We start from the raw sequence: 24,985 nt of genomic DNA, 5'->3' as shown, positions 1-24,985 counted from the left end.
TTTGTGTGGGTTTTTTTAGTGTTTAATTGACTTAATAGGCAACACTGTCACAGTCTTTTTCTAAAGTTGAAAGTGTTAGTGTCAGTAGCTACAGTAATTGAAATTTTAAGTATTGTAAGGTATTATTTTCTCAGATTTTAAAGATCAGAATATTAAACTGGAAATAAAAGCTCATTTGCAGCAAATATCTTGATTCAGCCTTTAGACTGTTAAAATTAGCTTTGCCTGGCAGAGGCCTATTTGTAGGTGTCGAGAGGTTGGGTTTTGTTTGTTTGTTTGTTTTTTTAATTTAAGCTTATTTAGCTCAGTAATTTAAAATTACAAGAGTATTCCTTTCTTATTCCACATGTGAATAAAACTGAGGTATGAGAGAGTGAAATATGCTATCTCCAAAATCTTGAAAGGTAGCGATTAAAAGTAACCACGTTCGGTAGCAAAGCACAGATAACTTAAAAATGTAGCTTTGCTAAAGCCATTAGTCAGGACTGTTTGAGGAGTTATCTTTAGCCAGTTTCCATTTTTAAACTGTTTTTCAGTAAGCTATACAAATTCTGAATTAAAAAGCTGCTTTTTGGTACCAACGGTCAACTGTTATTTTCTAATATACTGAAAAGTCAGGGAAATCTTTGGTTTCATTTTGTTCTACAAGTTTACATGTGTGCTTGCATGTACCCTATTACACAGCAAAACACAAAAAAATAAAATGAATACAGTGGAAAGTATATTTAGTCAATGGTAAATGAAAATGATAGAGCTCAAGCATTAAGATTAATATGTTTCATATAAATCAAGGGATTTTTGACATAGTTGATGCATCCCTTCAGGTTGTACCCATTCTGTTTTACACAACAGTAGTCTTCTGTTCTGAAATATGCTCTTCCTCTGACCTCCTCCTGCTTTATTACTGAACAGGCTTCAAGATTACAAGTGATTAGGTGTGATATCACAAATATGGTTTTCAGCTTGAGATAGTGCATATATACTATTGAGGATTTAGATGCAGAGGCAAAAGGAGAAAAACCAAGATGTGTTGTGTTTTGTGTCTCCTTTCTGTAGGAAAACTAGACCACAGAAAAGCTTGAAGATATCTTAGAAACTTAATCCTTTAAGCGTATATAGGCCATATATGGCCAAATATAAGGACAGGGAGAAAGGGAAGCTGCACCTCATTCTAGAAAATAACCTTTTTTTTTTCTTGCTAAAAAGCAAGGACTTAACGGTATTTAATACTTCTGCAGAACCAAAAATACTCATATTATATGTAAGTATGTAAATATGGTTTATGAGCATAGCTAATTATTCATGGTTGATGAACATAGCTAATTCTTATTCGTTTGTCATCACCATGACTGACAAATGAGAAGAAAAAAGTAATCCAAAATTCTCTTAACAAAACCACCAGACATTGTTCTGTACAACGCTGTGAAAGTTTTGTTTTTCATTTCCTCATATTAATAAAGTATTTTATTAAAAAATCTGAAAGACGACAGAGCTGGTTTATCAAACAACCTGCACCAGGCTCAAGACTTGCTGCCTCTGTTGAAAGAGAATTCACACTTTTGCAATGGTTATTCAGTATAGGTCTTTGGTCTTCAGGTAGAGCAGGACTTCTGCTAACCACTGCAGATCAGGTCTATGTGCTGCTGCACAAGCCAGAGTTTAGCCACTTAAATCTAGGGAAGTAACGGGTGCAAACTGGTTTGTGGTGGTGGGGTTTAATATATTCAGTTCCCATCAGCTGTGCATTTTAATCCACATGCATTAGAACCTAAAAAACAGAAGTTCTAAGTTGTTTTGTCAGTGCTCATAGACCAGGTGTTTCTGAATAAAAATTTTACATCTTAACATTAGTGTCATAGTCTGTTTTACTGAGTTTTACTGTAAAATTCTTGTCCATGCAGGGTAGTTGTTATGATAGCATCTGACTCAAGGTTTGGAATGGGGGATGGGGTTGTTTCCTGTAAGTAGAGAAGGGTCAGACTGTACTGTGGTTCTATTTAGGATTATAATCACTTTACACTGCAATTTTCCATTTTGGACTGGAGGATTAGTGTTCTGTATGGTTGCCTTTAAAGCATTTCAATCTTATTTTGTTACTGACTGTTCATAGTGCATGCTTTTGAGGTATTAAAAGGAATTTGATCTTCACATTTTTCTTACAATTTCGATTAAAATAATACTGCAGGACTTTTAAATGGATCATAAATAACAGCTGTAACAACTTTATCATGGCTCTCTTTTTAAATGCTTTTTGTAAATGATGACTATTTAGAAAAACACTCTTCTGTGACAGGTAAATTAGAAGAAATCCAGCTTACAGACCAGCACTTAAATATTTTAACATGTAAATTAGTCTAGATCCTATAGTTACCTCTGTAGTGATGGAGAAAGAGCAGAAACCAGACCAGCCTGGTGGTGTTTATGTAGCCTCAGATCACTGTGTGTGACAGTTAATGACACCATGTTCCTCCCGAGATGGGAATGGCTAGTACAGATCCTGCGACAATGAAAAAACGTCTTTGTGTGAGTAGGCAATTGAAGATGTCATGAAAGAATTCAAATTGACAATAATTTCCATTGAACTCTCATTCTAAACCCTAAATATTGAGGCCCCAGAGGAAACAATAGTGAGCCAGTTGTAGCATAACCTTTACTCAATAAGTTACTTGTTTTTTAGAATGCAGCGCTTTGTTTACAAGTTTCTGTGAAAACTTAAAAACATAGGGAATATGAAATTCAGAGCTAAATAGCTCGTGGAAATGGAATAGAACATCAGTTACTGCTTGCTCAGAGAATGAATGCTGTCCTTTAGGACTGTGTGTTTCTGAAGTAAATAGCAAATAACACAGGTTCCTGCAGCAGGAATTGGTGCAGCTGTGACCGTGCGTGGGATTTCAGTCTTTCCTTAATCAAATAGTCTTTACTCATATGATATACCCCAGTGAACAGGTCAGTTGGCAATCCTAGTAATGGCCTGAATTTATGCTCTCTATCCTAACCATCTCTTATAATAATAATAAAGAATAAAAAGAATGCTAGTAATTGTTCTGATACCTGGTTGTGTGAATTAGGTGAACGATAAGGGGGTTTTTTTGGTCGTTTTATAAGCATCTCTGAGATAAAGATTGCTTAGCAGCGAACACCTGAGAAAAATTTTCTACATAGCTCTCTTGGTGCTAGAAACAGCACTCAATTCCCATTTTTACTGTTTCTTTGGGGGTTAAAAATGTTTGTTAACCAAGTTGTATATCTCAGTAATGATGTTATCTGCCCTGCTTTCTCCTTCCTTATGAAGCTTTATTATTATAATAGTTTTTGTGTGAAGTTGAGGGGTAAAATGAGTATGTTAATTTGTTTGTCTGAAGATTTTCTGCCAGAAAATAATGCATGTTGAGAAAAATTATGTAAATGACAAAGGATATTGTTACCATTACCAGCAGTAGATGTTTTAGGACTAAATTTTCTTTCCCAAGAAAGACCTCACTCATTAGTTGTAGTTTGTGTTGTAGCAGGAGTAGGAGGTGCTCCATTGCTTGAGAGCTGAATACTTGTACCTTCATCTGATTAATCCTTTGTATTAATCCTTCTTTATATTCTCTGATACATTTGAGATTGAGATAACATGGTGTTTTAATTCATTGCAGGTAGACCTCAGGAGCTTCAAGCTTCTGGGTTTCTTGTTGCCCATTGCTACTCTTCCATACATTTGTATCGCAGTCTGTAAAAGTTGGTTTCTTTATATGATACAATAACCAGTAAAAAGGTTTCTCAGTCATCTAGTTGCACAGAGTAAGTGGAGCCTCCAAAGACAAAATGTAGAATGCTGGAGCGTGTTGATACTGCTATAAGCTGCTAGTGAGCTGTAGACTTTAAAAGAAAAACAGGCAAGGCTCCTTAAAATGGTAATCTTCTGCATTTTTTCTGTAGAAGTGTTTGAAAAATGTGATGGTTTGATCAAGCACCAGAACAAACAAAATACAAATACAAAATCTATTTTTATGGGTTGAAGGAGTACTGAGAATAACAAATTCAGTAGTATCGATGAAAAAATCTTACACAAGCACTGTTATCTTCCTAAGAAATATCAAGTCATTCCCACTGTGGTGGTGTGCTCTTTTAAATTACATGCATCCTTGTCAGAGCAGCATCTACAGCTGATCTGACAACAAGTGGTTAGCAATTAAATGGATCCTTTGATTTCTGCCGTGCTGTCAGCTGATGATAGTTGGCATGAAACAGAACAGGGATTCTTGTGGTATTGTGTGATCTCTACAGCTCAGGATTGTGCAGAGGGGAAGAAAAATGCTCCTTTTCATTCTGGCATCGTGCAGTATGTGATCAGAGCAGCACAGTGTGCTTCTGTTAGCCTACGCTCATCTCTGATGCTTTAAAAAAAGTCACTGCATCTCTCAGGTAATTTCTGAATATTGTCATTGTCCTTGTCAGGATTCACTTCCTTGCTGTAGCAGGACTAGCTGCAGGAGAGTGACAAGGCAGGTGGCAGTGGTCCTGATTGTTCCAAAACACTCCCAGCAGCTTGTAGTGCTTGGTGGTGTGGGAGTTAATCTCCCAAAACTGCCCTTATCCAGCAGCCTCGAAGGAGCTGCACAAGCCACTGCATTTTCCTTGTCATCAATACTGTAGGAGGAACAGCAATCTTATTTGTAGTCAGCTTAGAGGTTTGGGAAATGGTGCTTTCTCCCCTAGAATAACAAAAGATCAGTCAGACTGGTAGCCCATAGGCACAGTAACTGCTGCTGTGTGATGTTGTGCTCACTGGTAACTCAGCCAGAGATGGGACAGGGGTGAGCTCTGAAAAGCCTAGATACCAAACCACAGTAGTGATGGTGCTTCAGGAATGAATAAAGAGATTTCCTCCATGTGGAAGAAATTATTCATGTAATGAACAGTCAGCTTCTTACATTTAATGTGCCTAGTTTCCTCATCAGCATTACTCAGTAAGGACAGAAAACAAGTCTGTAGTATTTTGTTATATTGCCTGCTCTAAATTTCATAAACTGCACTTCCATATGAATCTATTAAAATCTGTAAAATACAGTTTTTCTAGATCTTCAGTTTCTTATTTATCAGGCACCTGAAAGTTTGAAAGTGTATATTGAGTGAAATATAGTCAAACTCTACAGTCTTGCACTGTGTCTCCTCTAGTCCTAATCTGTAGTCAAGGATACAGGGAGAATATTTTGTGGGGTGATTTTACTATTCATATTTTTAGATATATCTTCATTACTTTGAAATCTTTGGGATAATTAGTAAAGCTTGGCACTTGTTCCTTTTAAGAAGAAGTCCTTAAACCTTTAATTCAGTCATAGTGCATGTTTTGCTGCAGCATCCTGTAGTTCTCAAAATGCACAGTAGGGATGTGTGAAAGTCAGGAGTTGGCAGAGCGTGTGCCAATATGTTCCAGTAGGTTTGCACAAATGTTATCTTCTCTATCAATTCTGGTGAAAAAATACTGGTCTTGAATTCTTGCTAGCTTTGTCAGTGATCTCCAAGAAATTTAATGCAATTTGTATACATGAGAAACTCTTATTGAAAAGATAAAACACGACTGAATCGAGAGTAAAATGACTTGTTAGAAAAGTCTGCTCCAAGGTTCTTGCATCTGTTTGCAGTGAAAATATTTATCATGAGAACAAAACTGTTGTGTAGTTTCAAGTTCTTGAGTTGGAGGGAGTATTATTGGGGTTTTTTTAAAATGTACTAAAATAATGAAATAACAGTAGTTGAAGGCAGGCTCAACCCTTCTATTTTTGTCCTCATTCTTTTTGCTTTGAGATTAAGCCATCAGTGGAAGATAGCATCCAGCTCAAAGACTTCTCCTCACTTGGTTAGAGATTTCTAATACCCTGACGAACATTGACAGTATTCTGACTGACAGTAATGTGAGTACTTGGACTACTCCGTGCTACTGCTAGTAGTGTAAGTACAAGAGCAATACTTAGGTCTGTGCTTCCTAAAAGTGCAATCTTTATAGCTGCTGGAGTGGGTTTTGTAGCCCAGGTGAGGCCTCTAAGTGGGCAGGGTTTCACTGCTGTGTGGGCGAGGCGTATTACATAGATACCTGTGTGAGCTCCTATTGCTTCTGTCTAGACCTAAGTAAAATTTCAGGTCTGATAAGGTACTTGCATGTATGTTCCCAGCTTTGCAGCTTGCTTCCCACTTGCTGCTGGAGGAACCTTGAAAAACTTGCCTTGTGTTTCCATATCTTGTTGAGGATTGATTTGGATTGATTTATAAGATCTGAGCCAGCTGAGGGGCTTTTAATGCATTTTATGTTTTCAAGTTGGGGGTGGGTACTTTTAAACTAATTTTAGAGCTTTCAGAAAGATTAGTGCTGTAATTAAATACAGGATTTCTCATAAGAATCCCTGATTTCTTGGTATTTTTCAGGGAAATACAGGTAGCTTACTACTCAAGACTGTGCAGTTTCATACTGTTTGGTGTTAATGCTGCCTTTAAACAGACAGTGAGACATAACTTTAACAATATGTGATTTTTCTAGTACTAATCATGTATTGTGGGTGCATGTAGGTAGTACAGTGGCAGTTACTTCATGAGTTAATATCAACCAATAAATGTGGTGGTTCATAAAGATTTTTATTTTACGTCTTTCAAATAAGTAGAAATTATTTCAAGAGGTAAAGTAAAAAATTTAATAAACTATAGACTCCATGTACAGCGCTAAATACCCCTGTTTAAGCAAGTTATGGAGGGATTTGCTGCAAACATTTGTTTTTGTTGGTGGTTTGTCTTGGTTTTTGTGTTTGTTTTTTTTTAATATTGAGGAAAAGCATCATTACATTTCTTGGTTAACTGAAGATATTCCACAATAATCAAATACTAGAACCTACTGCTAGCATAGCAATACAGGATAATTTGAGAAAAATTAGTTTTATTAATTCAGTCTTTGAAAGCTATAGCTAGATCTCATCAAATTCCTGGAGCTTCAGAAAATTATATGGCATGTGCTGTGTCATTTGCTTATTTACAATTGTAGTCCAACAATTTAGACTGTCACAGTCACGTCCCATTGGTCTCCTGAAAAAGTCCCCCTCAGTCTGAGGCAAGACACAGTTGCTCAGATCCAGTTGATAATTTGGCATGAATGAATGAATGGAAAGCCTGGAAATGGACAGAAGGACTCTTGTGGGGTCGTGCTGTGGACTGCTCAGGAGGAAATACTGTACAATAGAATAATATGCTGCTTAATTCACTGCTTGCCATCATGCCATGTATCATCCCATCTCTCTCGTGCTGGCTTTGGCACTGATATGTTACAGTGGTGAGCCATTTCAGCCAGTTAACGTACTGAAAGGAGAAGGAGGAATCACAGTCACTGTTCCTGTGGCTCAGCAAGAGCAGAGCACCTGCAGGAGACTTGCTGGGGGCGAGTGGGGAGCGAGGGGAGAAGCACAGAGGGGAGATGGACTAGGATTGTCTTGGGCTCTTTGCAACTCTCCACCAAAAATTGCTTTGATATTAGGTACAACAAATGATTTGTATGGAAAGTGGTTTTCAGGGAAAAAGGGAATATCACTTGGGGGGCCTTTTGTCCTTTCTTCTTACTGAGGTTTTACAATTTTTGTTGTTCAGCTTATAGAAAAGCAGTTAAATTTAATTCAGAAAGCAGCTGACTTAGCTGTTCCTTGCAATAATAAGATTTAGGTCAGAAAAGATAGGAACAAGAATAACACTGTTGAATTTGCAGTGCTTTACTTACAATGTAGGATTGCCGTTTTACTCATATTATTGCTCAGTCTTTTGTTTCCCTTCCAAATCACTGTGTATGAAAGGCCAGGTAACCTTCTGTTGGTTTGTTTATTTAGAAACATGCACGACTACAAGGATAGTTGGGCAAATGATTTGTCCAGAACAACTTGTAATTCTAAAAATAGCTAGTTTAGGTTGAGCGTCATGCTGATACCTTGGGGGTTGCCTGGATTTTTTTTTGCTTTCTTCCTTCCTACCATCGAGTTTCACTCTCCTTCATTTATTTTCTTTCTACAGCTTTTGGTTTCTCTTCCCATTAACCTGTCAGTGTCAGTGGGTATTTCCATTAATCTTCTGTAGTTCAGATTCTGCAGCCTAGCTCTCAGTTTCTTGGCTACATGGGAAGACAAACACTGAGCATCTGATTCTCTTTTTTATTTCGGTGTGTTTATGAGGGAGCTCCACAGACATGATTGCAGATATTTTTTATCCACCAGCTTTGGGATGAAAAGTCATGCAGGAGCTTGTAACATGATGACTGTGCATCCTGTCTGGTGTCAGGGAACACCAGTCTGCTACATTTTGGCTAAGACACTCATGGCTGTAATTATGTCAAACCCAGAAACACTAAGGGTCTCTTCAGCACTGCTTACCTGTCTGAATGCCTAAGACTCCAGTCAAAGGCACCTTTACTTTGAAGATCTTGTCTTTAAAGAATCTGTCCTACCTTGCAGGTTCCATGCAGTATTAGTTTGTCTTGAAACTGAATATTGACATCAGCATTAATTCTGTTATGCAAACAACAGAGGCTTTTTCCCCCCTTCTAGATGAAAGAATTGTTTTGTTCTTTCTGTTTTAAAAGCCTTGGCTTGTTTTATCATGAATCCAGTGTCTTGGTGTGGCATTTCATAGAAAGGGAAAGGCTACTCACAAAAAGCCTGCTGTTAAACTAGTTTAATCTGTTCTGCTTTCCTTAGTTACTGATGATTCAGCAGAAAACCAAGAGATTGTTTTGGAAGAGACCCTGACATGCATTTAAAAAAGGTACCATCAAGATGAGTCCCCATTCTCGACTGCCAAAAAGCATTTGCAAGGAATCTTTTTTGTGATTGTAAACTCTTACACATTTTTGATAATAATTGCTTGCTCATCTTGATTATGTCCACAACCATGGATTTTTATGTCAAACCCAAAGGCTTCCTGGAGAACACAGTTTGAGAGGGAGGGGGAGAAGGAAATCAAGGTGTTTGGACTTAAATGCTGCTTTGCCCAAAGGCAGAGATCTTTACTGGAGCTGTAACACTGGGAGGCAAGTGACTGTACATTATGAACAGAGCATCTTCCTGTGATTGCCCTGGTCCTCTCAAAGAGCAAATCCAACCTGTAATCAGTTAATTATTTACATTGCACATAGAAACTATATTTACTGTATTTTATCAGTTGCATTCTTCCTTTTCTGATAAGGCAAATTACTGCTTCTGGAGCTTAAATGTGTTTTGATTTTTCCAGAAAAAGAAAACAGTGGATATTTTTAGCACAAGGCTGCTTTGCAGGTTGTTCATCACCATGTTGCTAAATGGCTCCTCACCAATGCGACAGCAGGTTTTTGCCTCTGTGCTCTTAAGATATATGTGTTGCTTTTTTTAAAGAGTTGATCTAAGGCCTGTCAAATCCTTCCTAAAGGTATGGTTAAATACCTTCAGTTCATTAACCATTTTGCAGTGCTCCAGCTACAAATATTTTCATTCAGGCAGTGACAGATAAGAAAAGCACAACTTCTCCTTGAGTGGCAGCACTCTTCGTTTACAGTAACTCAGATCTCTTAACTAATGAACAAAAAAATCTCACTAAATCAAAATTGATGTGATTACAGGTTAAACAATACACCCAGGATTTTATATTTAAAGTGTTTAGAAGCCTTTCTAAAATTACAGCAAAAGTAGGGGCAAATTACTGCACGAAATAGAAAGATTTTGCATGAAAATTACACATGGTAATAATTATACACTAGTCAAAGAATTAGACTCACTCCACGTGAGGTGGAAAGTCTTCTGGCATGGTTAAGACTTCAGAAAAGAGTAAATAGTTTTTGGCAGTATAAATATGTTTGCTAGTTGCTTTTTCCAGTCTAGGATTCTTTTGCTAATTACTTTATTTTTTTGCCTTTTCCCTACCTGTCCTATTATTAAAAAACAGTTAACAATTCATGGCTGGTTGTACAATACTGTTTTAAGACTTCAGGAAAAATAATACACTTATTTAAAAAGAGAACAGATCTTAAGCTAGTTACAATGTAAATGACTAATAATTCAGATGTAGACTTGAAACCAGGAAAATATTTTTTGTCAATAGCACTGCATATTTCATGTTCAAAGGTGTTGACAAGACACATGCTTATGTATAAAAATCACATCAAATGAAGATTAAGAAACCAAAACTAAGGCTTTTTACTTTTTCATCTTCTTCCTTCTCTTCCCTCTCCTCAGCCTGCAGTGAGAATTACTATTAGTTCAAAGCGCTTGCACAGGTCTAGTCTCAGCAAAAAGAGCAGCTACTCACAGGCTTTTTGCTTGTTCTGGTTTGAGTTTTTTCTCCTGGCACCTTTGCATGTCCGCCTTGCTGTTTGCTCGTGTGACTATCTGTATTTATATTCTCTGCGAGGTAAAATGTATTTTGCATAAGAGTCAACAATCTTTATCCTTGGTCTCCAAAAATTGTTCATACTACATAATAGTTCCCAGTAAGTAGGTGCTTTGCAAATATTTGAATAGCAGAGTAGCAAAGGAATGATAAGTGAAATGCTCTCTGCTTCTGCAGTAGCAGATGTCTAGAGCTGAACTAGTCGCACTCAACTCCACTTGGAATTGAAGCGCCCCTTTCTCTGCTCTAGGGGCATAACATCTTATGGCTTGTTTTAAACACTTCACCGTGACAATATCATTCTGGACTCAGTTTATTGTTGACTAGATCTCCACCATGATAAGTGCCCTGAGCCTTATGCCTCATCTCATATTATTTCCATGGTCAGTTGAATTTTGCTCAATTAATGGTTGCAGAAATTACTTACAACCTTAATTATTGCATTGAATCTTAAGGCAGACTACAGTTAAATTCTTCAATGATGTAATTTCTGCCTGGGGAAGACCAAAGTTTGTTAAAGGAGGATAGAGGAAGGAAAGTGAAGCAAGTGAGAAATTTGTAGGTGTTTTCTGTATTTCCTGTAAATCAGGAGTATTAAAGGCTGATTTTGGAGTGGATAAAGAAGACAGGAGGTTAAGAGGATGCTAACTTAACTGGGTGTGAACACTTCAGGCACTTCATGGTCACGGTATAGCTGTCAGCTGGTAACAGCCTCTGGCAGGTTGGATCTTGGGTTTAATTTACACTTGTGAATGGAAAATGTTTGATAGTAACTGAAAAAGCAACTAGTCTGACCGGTAAGTAGATGCTAGTGAAGTGTCTTGCTGTTGTTTTGGGTGTGGGGTGTTTCTTTTTTTAGTAAAAACACCCAAGTAAACCACTTTGGAAGTGCCTCCACCTCAGCTAGTGAATGCCAGATTTGCTTATGGTTTTACTGCTTGCCTGGAGGCGTTAATGTAAGCAGGGCACTTAAGTGTACTGTTAAAAAGCACTTTGTGGTCAAATTCAGCCTGCTACTCAGATACATTAGTAGCATAAGGAAAGAAGGCAATCTGTAAGTCTTAGTAAGGTAAAAAGCAAGTTACATAATTTTTCTTTGTTGAAACAATCTACTTAATGTTTTAAATATTATATTCCTCTTTATTGCACCAAATGCCTCCAACATACTTTTAAGGTGTTAACAACAAAGTGCATGCTTTAAGGATAAATTAAACTTGTGTTTTTCCCAAGGTTCTGTAAAACAACAATGCCAGTAATTTGTGAGCTCAGAAACAGTTTTCCTTTAAGCACCCTCCTTTCAAAGAGTCTGCTACAAAAAATATTAAAATGATCAATTGTATAAAGATGAGATAGATGCCGTTAAAGAGCCACATAAGCATTTCAATAATTTTACTGCAAATACATTTCTTCTCTCTGAGTGGAGCCTTAAGTCCTCGTTGTGGGCTGGACTTTTTACTTTCTTCAGGGCACTCATTAAAACAGAGCTGAAATGTTTGGTATGCTGAGATGGTCTCAGGAGCTGAAAGAGAGTTATTGCAGTGATACTACTTTAAAAAATTGTTCCTTTTTTTCGAAAACAAAGAAAGCTTAAAGCTGATGACAGTTTGTGGGTTAGAGGTTCTGAAAGGGAAATTGGACAACAGTTATTTTCATATCACTCTCCACTATTTGCTCTATCAGGAGATTCTTTAAATAGGAAAATTCGTACTTTCTAAAGTTCAGGTTGTTCCTGTTTTATGTCACTGGCCTTTAATTACTTTCTTGGGCTGTAAGAGCCATATATTTTATAGAAAAAACATGTCTTGCACAGTACCAGTAGTCAACAGTAAATTCATCATTTAATGCTAGTTTATTTATATCTGTTGTGGATTTTTATTTTGACTGTAACTTAAGAGAGATCTCAATGACAATTAATGCTACTTCAGTTTGAAAAATGACTTAAATAAATCTCTGCTGGTAAGGTTTTTCTTCATGTTCAAACCTCAGTCAGAAACATCGTCTAGCTAATTCTTGGAAGCACAGACTTTCCAAAATTGAACACAGTTCAGTGGGAGCTGTTTAACTTGGATGTTCCTGAAATCCAGGCGAGGAGTACTCTAAAGTAGGCACCCAAAAATACATGGAAGGCTGGGTGCAGAAGACCCAGGTGCACAAGCAGAGTTGATAGACAAGAGCTGTTCTGTGTTTTCAATTTGCTTGTGAAACCACTCCTTCCAAAACGGCTTGTACCAATGTCTCTGGCTCTCGTGAGATGAAATAAGCTACAATGGCAGAAGTGTAACTTTTTGCTGGCGTAAATTAGACTCATTTTGTGGTTTACTGGTGACACTATCAAGTGCAGAGCTAGCTCTAACTACATTACAACCTGAATAAAACTAATAATTTTCAGATGGTAAACAAAAGTAAAATAATATGAGAATACAGTATTCTTTATATACAATTTTCACATGTACTAAAACTTCAAAAGAAGTAACTCAAATGCCATCCTGGCTGGTACCAGTCCTTAATTCCACCTTACTGTCGAGGAAATTTGGCTGCTTTCCTTGTGGGATTCATCAGAACTAGTCATGCTCTCTTTAACATATTTTATTTCATTAAGGAGTCACTGAGAAACAAAACCTTTGCTTCTACAGAGAGGGATAAATTATCTCATTTTTTTGTGAATACCTATATGTGGGTCCCTCTAGAGCCTATTTGCACAGCAGGTGATGCTCAGGGGCCCTTGTGTTGGAGGAAATGGAGGACATTTCCTCTTAGGCAGTGGAACAAATACGGAACAAAATACTTTTTCTTGCTTCTAGATCTTTCAGTCCTGTGTCTGGTAAGCGCAATCAGTGCTACAGTTAGAGAGATCACAGTATGACAGCATCTGTTTATCCATCATTCAGTATTTTAAGAGATTAGTACAAGGCTATTCTTAGCACTGGCAGATAGATGGTATGTTATTTTAGAATGTGTATTTATTTAGTGTTTTCTTTGATGGTATCTGTGTTAGTATTTGAGGTCACTTGAACCAGCCAGGGCTGTATGAGTCATCTTTATCCCATTAAGTTTACACACTGTGGTCCAAAACATTTCTTTTTTACCTCTTTTTTTTTTCTTTTTTTTTTTTTTCCCATGGATTATGACCCTAGAAAAACAACACATTCTTGTATTCTGCCAAGTGCAACTCTCCTCAAAATTGGCTTTAGTTGATCTGTCTTGCCTTCTGGACTTATCTACTACTAGGCAGTAGAAGTGGGAGGGAGACAATACAGAAAGCCTGAAAACAAGAAGATGTCCTTGCAGTGCTGGCAGCCTTCCTGTGTTTGAAGCCTGCAAAGATGTCTTCAGCATAAGGAAAGCAGAGATGAGAATTGGAAAGATAATCTTCCTAGCTGAAGAGTTCAGCAGAGCTTTTGGTTGCACTGCTGCTTGAATTCGAATTTCAGATTTGTGATATATTTGTGATATAAAGTTTGTTGGCTGATAAAGAGTTTATTTGTGGTCATACATAACTGCAACTGTAAGCCTAGGCAGAGATAGTGTTCTTCACTATTTGTTTGTTGCTTCAAACTTTGAAGTTCTACAAACCTCGACTTAAGTTTTTCTTTTTTTACTTTGAGTCACTGCAGTAAATGTATTTTTTTCTTATAGCTGGGTGTTCAAGATAGGATATTTCTGGTTTGTATTTGATACATATATAAAATTTGTTATGAGTTTTCTTTTGTATTGAGGCAGTAAATTTATCTGGTAAAGATGTGTAAATGTTGAAAACCTGTCATTACAGACTTGAATTAAAGAAGGAAAATATTTTAAGACAAAAAGAAATCTAATGCTTTTCTTTTAAATAATGTGTACTTTTTCAGTTTTGTTGATGCTAAGGCGTGGCAGTTCTTAGCCAAGTGTTGAGGATTATTCCATTTTCTTGATGACTGCTTAGCAATTGTAGATATCCTTGCTGTGAAAAAATGCAATTCTATTTGCTTGGGAATTAGAGAAATCTCATCCATTCAGGTTCCAAAAGGTAGCATGAGATAAAAAACACATCAAACAAGGCTCTCCTTAAGTGAGCTACAGAGCTGAGACAGAAGACTGTAGTGAATTTTAAACAGAAGTTTAAATTTAAATGAAGCTTAAATTGATAAGCAACTGATTTTTGTTAATGTATCTCATTTTAATTCTGTTTTGCATTTAATGAAGTCAGTACTGTCTTGAAGTAGGAAGGTCCACTGTATGCCCATCTCTGAAGATTCTTGACAGTGGGCTGGCAGGCAAGGGTTTGTTTTTTAACAGAGATCCTTTTTTAAATCTTCTTTGTCAAGCTCCATCTGATAAATTGAGAAGCAATGCACTAAACCAGCATTTTTTTTCCTAAGTTAAATAAAGCAACCTTAAATATCCTGGATACACAAAGTGGAAAATAAGTTAATCAAACCAAGTTACATATACTTGATATCGTAATTTTTTTTTTAAACGAAGGAAATATTATCTGAAGACTGTAAATCAGTTCAACTCACAAACATGCCTTCAAATTTCTAAAGTAGATCTCATCTTCCATAACATTTTCTAATTAGGGGGCCAGCAAAGGAAAACAAGTCTTTTTTGCTTTTTTGACTCCTGGTTGGTTTCTCAACTCTGAATGACCTATCTGTTCAACTCTGTTAGCTGAAATGAAGAAAATATTCTGCCAGCACCTGAAAAACAAATTGGTTACCCAAAGCTGGTTTTGCAGTTCCGTAAACTCTGAGATTTTTTAAGTACTTAAATGCTGGCAGCAAAAAGAAATGTCAAAATCGGTTTGTGTGCAGGAAGTTCGGTCATTAGTGCCGATTACTGTTATTTCTCATTTTGTGATGTGTTTTACAAGCATTGAAGTTAAAACTTCATTTAAATTTCGAAATTACTTTTTTTTTGGACGAATTTTTATTCACTTTGTAATAATCACATCTAAGACTGCAGGCAGCACTCCCCATTTGAGGGGCTTTAGCTCATAGTCCAAACACTTAAGGCAGTCCAAACACTAAAGGAATTGCAGAAGGTAGCATTTCTCTGCTGCCTTCACTCCCCTGCGTCCTTGCAGTGAGCAGGTTTGGCAAGTCATCCAAATGAGCAAAAATCCTTTTATGGCAGGTTTAGTTTGGGTTTTAGCTCTGGTTTGTCACACAACCAACCACACACCCATGTAGGTCAGAAGAGGAAAAATTTTGGTGCCAAAGCAGGCAAAAATGGGGAAGATAGAAGTGTTGCTTCTGGGGGTGATGGTGGCAACACTGTCTTGTTTGAAGCTTGGACCTCTCTATGTTTTTCTGAAAGCACCTGTGGCTCATTAAACCTGTTTTCCTCTTAAGTCCTTTCTTGTAACTAGATAGAGGTGTATCTTCTAGATTTCCTGGAAAAGTACCCCACTTTTAACTGTGCATTTTCAGTCAAATTTGTACAAAATCATAAATGCTTTTATAAATAATGGGGTGGGGATATTAAGTACAAGAAAAAAAACCCTGAGCTTACAAGCTTGAAGTAGATACTTTTAAATCCATCCTGGGTTTTGTATGCTTCCTGATGGATTAAAAGCGACAAGCACAATCCTTAGCTTGTGCCTGTGAACTTCCCTCTGATTCCTGGTGGCTTGGAGGGCCACCACCTCACACCTGACCCTGAAGCTACTCCACCTTTCTGCTGCTGTATAAATTAACTAACAGTAGAAGTCAGTGGCTGTCTTGTCATTAGTGCAGTTTGCTGTTACTTCTCATCTTATGATGTATTTTACAAAGTATGGCAGCTTGTGGTCTTGGTTTCCTGGAGAAAAATTGCAGTAGCTTTTACTGTGAGTTTCTCTTTCAAAAAAAAAAAATTAAATATGCTTTTCAGTTCTTCATATTCGAATGAAAACTAAGGGTAGTATTTCCTTTGTAACACTGTTTTTCAGAAAATATTTCTTAGAAAGACTGAAAATGGAAAAATGAGTATGTGTGCGCAGAGGAACGTGGAGGGCATGAGGGTGCACATTCCAGATCGCCTGTGCTGGTGCAGTGATGCAAAGCAGCTGTGAGTTGAGTTAACCAGCCCTTGTACTGTGCAGGCAGTCTGCTCCTGCCTCTGGTCCCAAAAATATTGCTGGGCTTGATACCACGTGACTTCAGCTCTTCAAAAATGCAATGTAGTGCTCACTGTGGGGGTATTATTCAGAACTCCTAATTTTTTATATGACTTTTTTTTTCATTTCCATTGGAGAATTTCCTGTGTTCAGATTAGCATTAATGGTTGAAAATGTGTGTTGATAGCTCAGGGGTTTTTTTATTAAATTATTTATGTGTATATGTAAAATATGTATGTATGTATATGAAATTCTTGCCTAAGGGATAAATTAAATCTATTAAATGTTTTTAATTCAGATTTTCAAGTATGGAAGTAATCAAAAAGCTAGATTTCCTTTCTCATACTGTTTGTCAGCAGTACCTAACCTGAGTCAAATGTCAGTGGTAAGAGGGAGTTTCTGTGGGCTGGTTCTGCTCTCTGAGTCTTGGAAATGTGATTCCTGAGTCCAGGGGAGGAAATGAGTGACAGCTGATCAAATACTGGAACCAGCTACCTCATCATGGGAAATGCTTTTTGACTGGATTTTGGAGCAGTGTTACCATGTGTAGTGTAGTAGAAACTGCTACAGAAAACTTCTTACCATTACAGTTTGGTTTTGTCTTTATCTTTACAGTAAAGGCAATGTTTCGCTGTCACTGTGCTTACTGAATGACGAAGTTTGATCTCCTTTCAGAGGCACTGTGACACCAGTGCATGTTCAGATTAACGGCACTAAAACCACTGGAGTTGCTTTTTATTTTTGGGCTATAAGAAATAAAAATAGAAAGCGGATTTATGTCATCTTGCCTATTGAACGTGTCCTATTGTCCCCCTAAGCTCATGAAATCCTCTGGTAGCAAAGTTCTGACCTGTAAACTGAGGAAAAAGGTCATGCAATTACATTATGTTGCTTTTAACAAATTATATTTTATTTGGTATCAAAGGATAAAAAAAGATGTTTACCTTGAGTTGTATAATCATCTCAACTCCCAGTTTTATTGGACTAGGAGGGTGATGGGACTTGGGAGCTGGTGAGCCCCTGGTGGCTCCACTGCACCCATCCCTTACTCCTCTCTTCTTCTGCTGGGTTGGGTAGGCTCTCTGTGGGCATAAAATACTGTGCAGTAATTTAAATACTTCACCTGCAGCAACATGAACATTGCAGTTGTTATATCTGGGCAGTTAATATCTCATAAGTAATGATAATAAATTCATGAAATTTTGTATATAGCGTTACTGCCAAAATAAATTAGGATTCTGTGAGGAGAGAGGATATCCAGAGCAGAAGCAACTTGCCTTGTTATAACCACACCAGGATACTATTCTTTCCCAAACACTGAACAACTGGCACATAAACTCATTGCTTCAATAGCCAGTAGCTGCAGAGTATATACCTGAATTAATGTCCGTGAGAAGGGATGATTAATGCGTGTTTAGAAACTGTACATATAAGAACAAGTAAGGATTCCTGACTCGGTGACCAGGAGATGGACAGGAAAGTGCTAAAATAATGCGTAAACAAACTCAAATGTCTGTTCTGAGCTTGCTACCCAGCTCGAACTCTTTTTGGTTTCCTTGGGACTTAAGGCCTTTCATGTCCCCTCCCAGGAGCTGTCACACTGTCCTGACCAGTAACAGCTTCTGCTTTTGCTCTGACAGCATTTTCATAAACTGAGCCCATACAGTGCTTCATGGAACAAAAACTGTCTGGATGGCGTCCTGATAAAACATGGAAGGCTGGTAACCCTCACAGGTGTCTACAGACCTGTTAGCCTGACCTCAGTCATTACACTACTTTGAAGTAAAAAATTGTATGGTAAATGCAAGAGGAATATGGTGAAACCAAGATGCATCAGGGAGGTGAATGGAGGGATTTCTCTAAACTGAGGAAATGCAGTTCTTACCCATTTGGACCTCTAGTGCTGCATGTGCTGCACAGAAAGTTATTACTTCTCCTGGATGATATAGGTTGAGGAAAAAAAAAAAAAAAGGTTTTAGCTGCAGGGTTACACTAGCTGTCAGAGCAAGTTCTGTCCCTTGTGCTCTCCAATTACCCTGTTGGTCCATGTTACCAAGAATTGCTGTGCTGCTTTATGGAATGGGCAAATGCATGTAGTATGACCTTTGTGTACTTGCTTCTGGTGTACTGTTGGTCAGTTAATTAACTTTTAAAATTAGATTTATATAATGCAAATGGCATTGCAGCTGTTTCAGAAAATTTGCCTCACAGCTTCAGCCTTCACCTAATGCATAGTCAGAAATTACCAGAAGGAATCATGTTTTAATGTCGTCTTTCTGTGGATTTTCATCTTTCTGTTATAGTATTCAGGTAATACTACAGCATCTCTGTATTTGTTCAACTGCTTACTGGAATTTTATGTCTAACTGCATGGATTAATCTTTCCTGTTCAGAAATGTTATACTTGAAAAATGTGATCTTAAAAGCTGTTATTTAATAGACTTGTTAATGTTTATTTTCTGGGTGGTTAGTGAGTTGGGTTTTTATCCAAATTTAAGTAACATGATTCACAGACTGGAAGTGAATTTTAAGTCATTTTGTTCTTCCTTGTTGAACTCTTCTTACAGAATCCATAATAAATAGATAATTTAGAAAATCAGCAGAACATTTATCTGTGAGTTTTATATTACTTTGTATATACTCATCTTCGTTAAACCTTTCCCTGTGTACTGAGAAATACCTGGTGCATTCCAGCATCTTCCTCTCTTTAGTCCTTCTCTTGTGAAGCTTTCAGAACAAAGCCCAGTGAACTGAAAGTTTATCTATTGCCAGATAAGGGTTTTGTTCTTTAATTAGAAAAATCTAGTCCAGATGGTTATTGGGCCTTGTGACAAGTGATTGTATTTTAAGTCAGTATTTGAAACAATAATTGAAGATGCCTGTTGCTATGAAAGATTGTGTCAAAGTATATCAACTTCCCAGCACAAATTGAAGTTTCAAAAAGGTATTTCTGCTCAAAAAATTAAATGTTCTTTTATCAGTTTTGTGGCAAACCCACTAGCTAATAGCTTGCAAATTGTTATCTGAGCTTGTGTGTCATGTCTTGTTTTCTTCTTAACCATTGCATTAGCAAACAAAGATGAGCTCATGTGTATTGCATGCATCACAACTCTTCCAAATCTGAAGTATTTCCCTTGCTTTAAAATTGCCTTTTGAACTGAGACTGCGCTTTATTTTTCTGTGCCATTTGGTACAAAAGGCGTTTAACTTGTCAAAAATCTCCACTACAAAGAAGTCACATTTCTATTCTATTTTTCATTTCATTAATGTTCAGTAATATATTTGTACTTACTATGATGTTTGACCTAGCTTTTTACAGAACAAGGGATTATCATGGCAGACATTATATCTGAGCTGCTTAATTTATTTTTGGCCTTTGATTATTTGGCACATTATGAAGTGTTAATTTTTGCATTCTTTGAAAGGTGTAAGCAGACTCACAGGAAGTTTAACCAGATCTGTGGAAATGTGACTTTACGCTTGTCTCTGACAGTATACAGCAGCTGTTCTGGATATTCTAGATTGTGCAAATGTCCAAGAGACTTGAAAGACTTAAAAACTTGCATCCAAACAGTTGTGAAGGGAATGTGATTTTGGTGCTTTTATTATAGGTTCTTTAAACCCTGTCACTCTAAACTGTCTGAACAGGATTGATAACCAATGTATAAAACCCTTTGCTTGGATTTTGGACCCTGATATTCCAAATTTAAAAAAACCCTGAATGCTCTTTGAAAACCACTTTTTTTCCTCTGTTTTGGGACTGTATTTGGTATGTCACAATATCCTGTTCAGAACTGTCTCGAGTGTGTCACAATATCCTGTTTTCCACGTGGGTGCATGTACTACAGATCTTCCTTGCCCAAACATATCCTTTTACTGTGGAAAACAGCCGCTAAGAAGTCTCACAAAAGTATCTGGGGTTTGCTGTGAAATTTTTTATTTTTATTTGGGTTTTTTAATTCCAAAGCAGACCATAAGACTTCAGAAAAGTCTTGCTCCGTTTTTGATAAAAAGTAAAAGCTGTAATTGATGCGTTCATTTCTCAAAATTTCTAAATCTATGAAGTGTATTCGATACTTGTGCAGAGTATTTCAGATGTTCTATGGTTAGGACTTTGGGAAAAGTATACATTTATGCAGTTCAAAATACATTTGGTTTGGTTGGGCCTACTTTTCTAGTATTAGATTATTGAATTTCATTGAAAGCCAAAAATCTGATGACAGGCATCACCTGAACTGTAAAAACACAAAGCTGCTCTGATAATTACTGGTAGATATTTTGGGACATAAAACTTCCAATGCCTATTACTCTGGCAACTAGGTGGGCTTTTAAGTTGGTTTGATTTTTTTTCTCTTCATACATCTTAAATTGAAATGATCCTAAAAACTCGGAGAAAGTTAAATGCTTTGCCCTCTTTTTTTCTTAGTCATATAATTGTTTTAATTTCAAGACTTGATTTTGAATAGGTAACTGGAAATTACTTATATAGAAATCTCCTATGCCTTTTAAACTCCTAGTACATTGTGGGGTTAATAAAAAAATAGTCTGGGTAGATATTTTTTACCTTGGGGGTGGGGGGAAGGTTGGGGAAAGAGATGAATATTTGTGTGATTGAAATGATGAAAACCTCATTTGAAACAAATTAAGGAGTATTTTGCTGAGCTGATTTATTTCTCTACAGCAGAACTTAGCTTAACCTTTTATTTCTCTTGCAAGGATAGCTTTGAGTGTAATTTAAACTGTCAAATGGCATTTATCAAATGATAGTTTTGCCCTGTAACAGGCAAATGTCTTCCACAAAATTGATTAGCTGCTGACCTCATCCACCCTTTTCAGACCCTTCAAGGTAGATTTCAAAGAGTTGTAAAATAATCACTTCACTTTCAGTTTATACTTCAACACAAGGCGTTTACTGTCCTGGTAGCAATACTGCAGTGTGTTCCACATCTGGGAAGGAGAGGATGTAAATGCCTGCCTATAGCTCTGCCTGTCACCACTCGGCCGTTGTGCTTTAACCTAAACCCCTACTCCTTGCAAAGTAGGAACAGCTTTGGAAATGGCTTTTCACGGGACAATAGAATGAATTAGATTATGAAACTTTACCTTCTAGGTGATTGTGTTTTAGTAATGAAGAAAACACTCTGGTAAGACCTGCAGGGTGCTCAGTTATCAAGAAGGTGCCGGAAGAATGAAGGATAACAGTCTCCTAAATGTGACATTTTATACCCTAAACAGTTTTCCTCTGTTGCGTTCTTATTCTGCAGCCTTGTTTTGTAGGAGCAATCCATTGGAAGCCCATAGGCTTGCTTTTGTAAGCATTAACCTCACAGTAAATGAATTAACTGTGCCTTTGAGAAAGTTTGTAGCCTGCTCAAGATGGTGACTCTGTGTCTGAACGAAAAGTATTGTTTAATATTTTTTCTCTTCAGATTTCTGTGCAAGTTTCTTTGCCAAAGAAGAAACTGTGATGCAGAAAGTAAAACCATGAACATAAAAATCTCAGAACTGCTGGTGGTGTTAAAAGTTCAATTCTATTTTTAGACCTCAATAATTTCTTTCTTCCAAAATCTCTACCAGTCCCACTTGTTCCAAGATCTGTGTTTAAAAATACACAGATACACAAATTTGTTAAAAATGCACTTGACTTTCTCTCAGAGTAACAAAGCCAGTTGTAGCTTGTTTGTCTCAGCAGATCAGACTGCTGTGAGTTGACTTTCAGTACAGAAAGAGCTAGAGATAAACAGAGCTGAAAAGAAAGTAGCACTTGCACAACTTCACCTACATCCAGCATTGGGAGCAGCAGGGATTTTCCTGTGCATGAAACTGCCAAGAGCCATAGCTGCAATTGAGATGTTTTATCAAGCTGTTTGGTGTGAAAACACCTCATCCCTCCATGGTTTCAGCAAATCTGGCCGGCTGATATGTTAAATTAAAAGGAAACAGTATCTATGCTGTATACTGAAGCTGTACTATGACATGCAAGGAACCCCGTATAGAATGAAGGCTTTAAATAGGAAGGGAATTTCAAAAGGAACAACTAGGCATTGCTAAGTAGTCTGAGTGTGATTTGTGATGTGCTTGGGATGAAATTTGGGACACTGTACATGGCTTCTTTGTTTTTTATTTTATAGTTGGTTGGTTGGTTGGGGTTTTTTTAATGAATAATACCAGCTGTAATGTGTTACACAGGTTTCTTGATGTAGCATTGTAGCAATAGGCATCAGCTCATATCTGTTGGAGAACAGGATCATTGTCCTGACTCCTAACTAAACATGCAATATATGCTGTAAATTGCCTTTATTATATGCTGCTTAAATATCTCATTGTCTGCTTTGCATACAAGCAATTTATTGCTGCTTATGTTCTGACAGAATGAAAACTAATGCTTAATTAAGCATTGCCCTAGTAATGTGGTGTTTAGGGTGAATGTATCTGAATTAAATAAGGGCCGTTAATAATGCCTAACAATTTATGATATATTCATTGCTTGATTTCAAATCATATGAATTAGAGAAGCTTATTTGAAATGTCACCAATATGAAAATGGCTTTGTGGGAACACCTCTCTGTGTGCTAATTTCGGAATCATTACCAGCTGAGTCTTACTATTTATTCAATGTCCAGTAGGCTTTTATTATTCCCTTATTTGCAGTTTAATTACAACCTCTGTTTTCCTGACAGTGTGAATTCAATCCTAAACCTGCAGGAGCAAAATGAGTTGCAATCAGTCGTTTTTTGCCTGAAAGCCTCCTTTTGCTTCACCCCCTCCCACCTACCATGACCAAGCTACCACTCTGGGCAGATCCCTACTGCCACAGTTTTTTCTACCATATGTTTAAAGAGGCGATACCAGTCTTAAGGCTTTTAAAATTCTTCTACCTTAAAGCTTGCAAGTTGTTGTTTCCATCTCGCATAACCACCTGGGTTTATACTAATATCACAAAAGATAATTTGAATTAACTACTTAAAGAGAGGTTTCTGAGTCACTTATTAATATCTTGTGTGCATGAGTTTACAAACATTATTAATACACGTGAGGTATTTATACATAATATGCATGGTTACCATGCAACTAAAATCTTAGTCGTTCGTATTTAAAACAACATTCTCTAAGACTATTATATGAGATTTAAATTCTTCAAAGATACAGCAAGCATTGTCTGTTTCAATAGCAAGACAAACTTTAGCAAAATTTTTCATTGGTAACAATAATTCAAGGCAGCTAAAGGACATAGGTTGCAGGACTAGAGGAACTTTTCTTCTCAATATGATGCACATACATTTATCATGGAGATGCTATGCATTTGGATTCTCATATAATTGTTAAATGAATGTTTGATCCTGAGCCCTCAGCAACAAGTCCGTTCTCTGTCCAGTGAGCTCTTTTTGCTTCATTTACTCTCCGCCATTATCTTGCAGGAAATTGTTTCTTGCTTATGATTTTATTACATTCAAAAGCACTCCTTAGAGGAAAATGGCTATTTCTTATGTAATTATTACGGCTATTGTAACACAGTTTCTGTTGTAATTGGATGAACTTTCATCCTCACAGACGCATCTCATTTGCTATTGCTAAGGGAGCTGTATTTAATGGGTAACACCAAGAGATGCGCATAGTATTTGTCAAAGGTATCGCATGCATCCTAATGTGTTTTCTGTTGTGCTTGACTTTCAAACACAGACAAAAAGAAGCAAAATTTGCATCTGAGATAAGTTGGGGGGCTCAAGATGTTTTCTTTACGTTTCATATTTGGTGTCTTTCAGATGTGACTGTTATTCGCACAGTGATGGCAGAGAATTGATCCCTCTGACCTTTCCCTTTTCTTTTAGCTTTTCAAGAGCTGTTTGTGGGAGAGTTTCGGATATTGTTTCTTCTCCCTCCCTCTCCCCCCAGTGTGGTTCCAGTTTCCACCAAGATCTAATGACACGGGTATTCCATTCTGTCTTGTGTGCATTTTCCAGTCTGGCCTCATCAAATCTGTCCGAAAAATGTACTATTGCACAAAGAACCAGACCTTATACTTGAAAGGTTTAAATTAATTAATGGCCTGTGCCGCTGGGACATGCCATTACTCGGCTGGTGTGCTATGCCAAAGGTCATTTCTACTGTGTGTTCATCACCTGCTTTTTTATTTTCCTATTCTGCTAGAGAGGAATTCCCTAAAATATTAGAGAAATTACTTTTGCATATCTCAGAGTTGGACGAATCTCAAAAAATCAAAACAAACCCCCACAAAACCAAACAAAACCACAAACAAACAAACAAAAAGAAGCCCCCAAAAATCAGAAACCAGCACCCCTGGAAAAAAAAAAAACAAACCAAACCAAACAAACCCCAAACATTCTGTTAGTCTGCATTTTTCTCCCTGATTGGGGAATGGGGGGAGTGTGCATTCAGATATTATTGGAACTTCTTAGGAGAAGTATTTTGGAATTTTTGCTTAAAATAGATGAATCTCAAAAGTGTGCACATACAAACACATTTGGCTTTATTATTTTGCTGTGCAGATGATGCTTGTAAGGCCTACAGGTACAAGTA

At 37.2% G+C, this 24,985-nt stretch overlaps 1 protein-coding gene across 5 annotated transcripts in view; it reads left to right on the top strand.

Annotated features, from left to right (window-relative positions):
* Window positions 1–24,985, top strand: part of PIP4K2A (phosphatidylinositol-5-phosphate 4-kinase type 2 alpha) — a 106,752-nt gene that overhangs the window by 27,456 nt on the left and 54,311 nt on the right. Inside the window, exon 1 of one of the 5 annotated variants that reach the window (XM_017817257.1) lies at window positions 16,335–16,398. The exons of the other annotated variants lie outside the window; for them this stretch is intronic. The gene's annotated coding sequence lies outside the window, so the exon portion shown is untranslated. Of the gene's footprint in view, window positions 1–16,334; window positions 16,399–24,985 lie in introns of those variants that run through there. 5 annotated transcript variants of the gene reach the window in all.

The sequence above is a fragment of the Lepidothrix coronata genome, unplaced genomic scaffold (genome assembly GCF_001604755.1).
Source record: "Lepidothrix coronata isolate B3197 unplaced genomic scaffold, Lepidothrix_coronata-1.0 Scaffold59, whole genome shotgun sequence".
NCBI classification, from domain to species: domain Eukaryota; kingdom Metazoa; phylum Chordata; class Aves; order Passeriformes; family Pipridae; genus Lepidothrix; species Lepidothrix coronata.
This window is presented reverse-complemented; position numbering and strand designations above follow the sequence as displayed.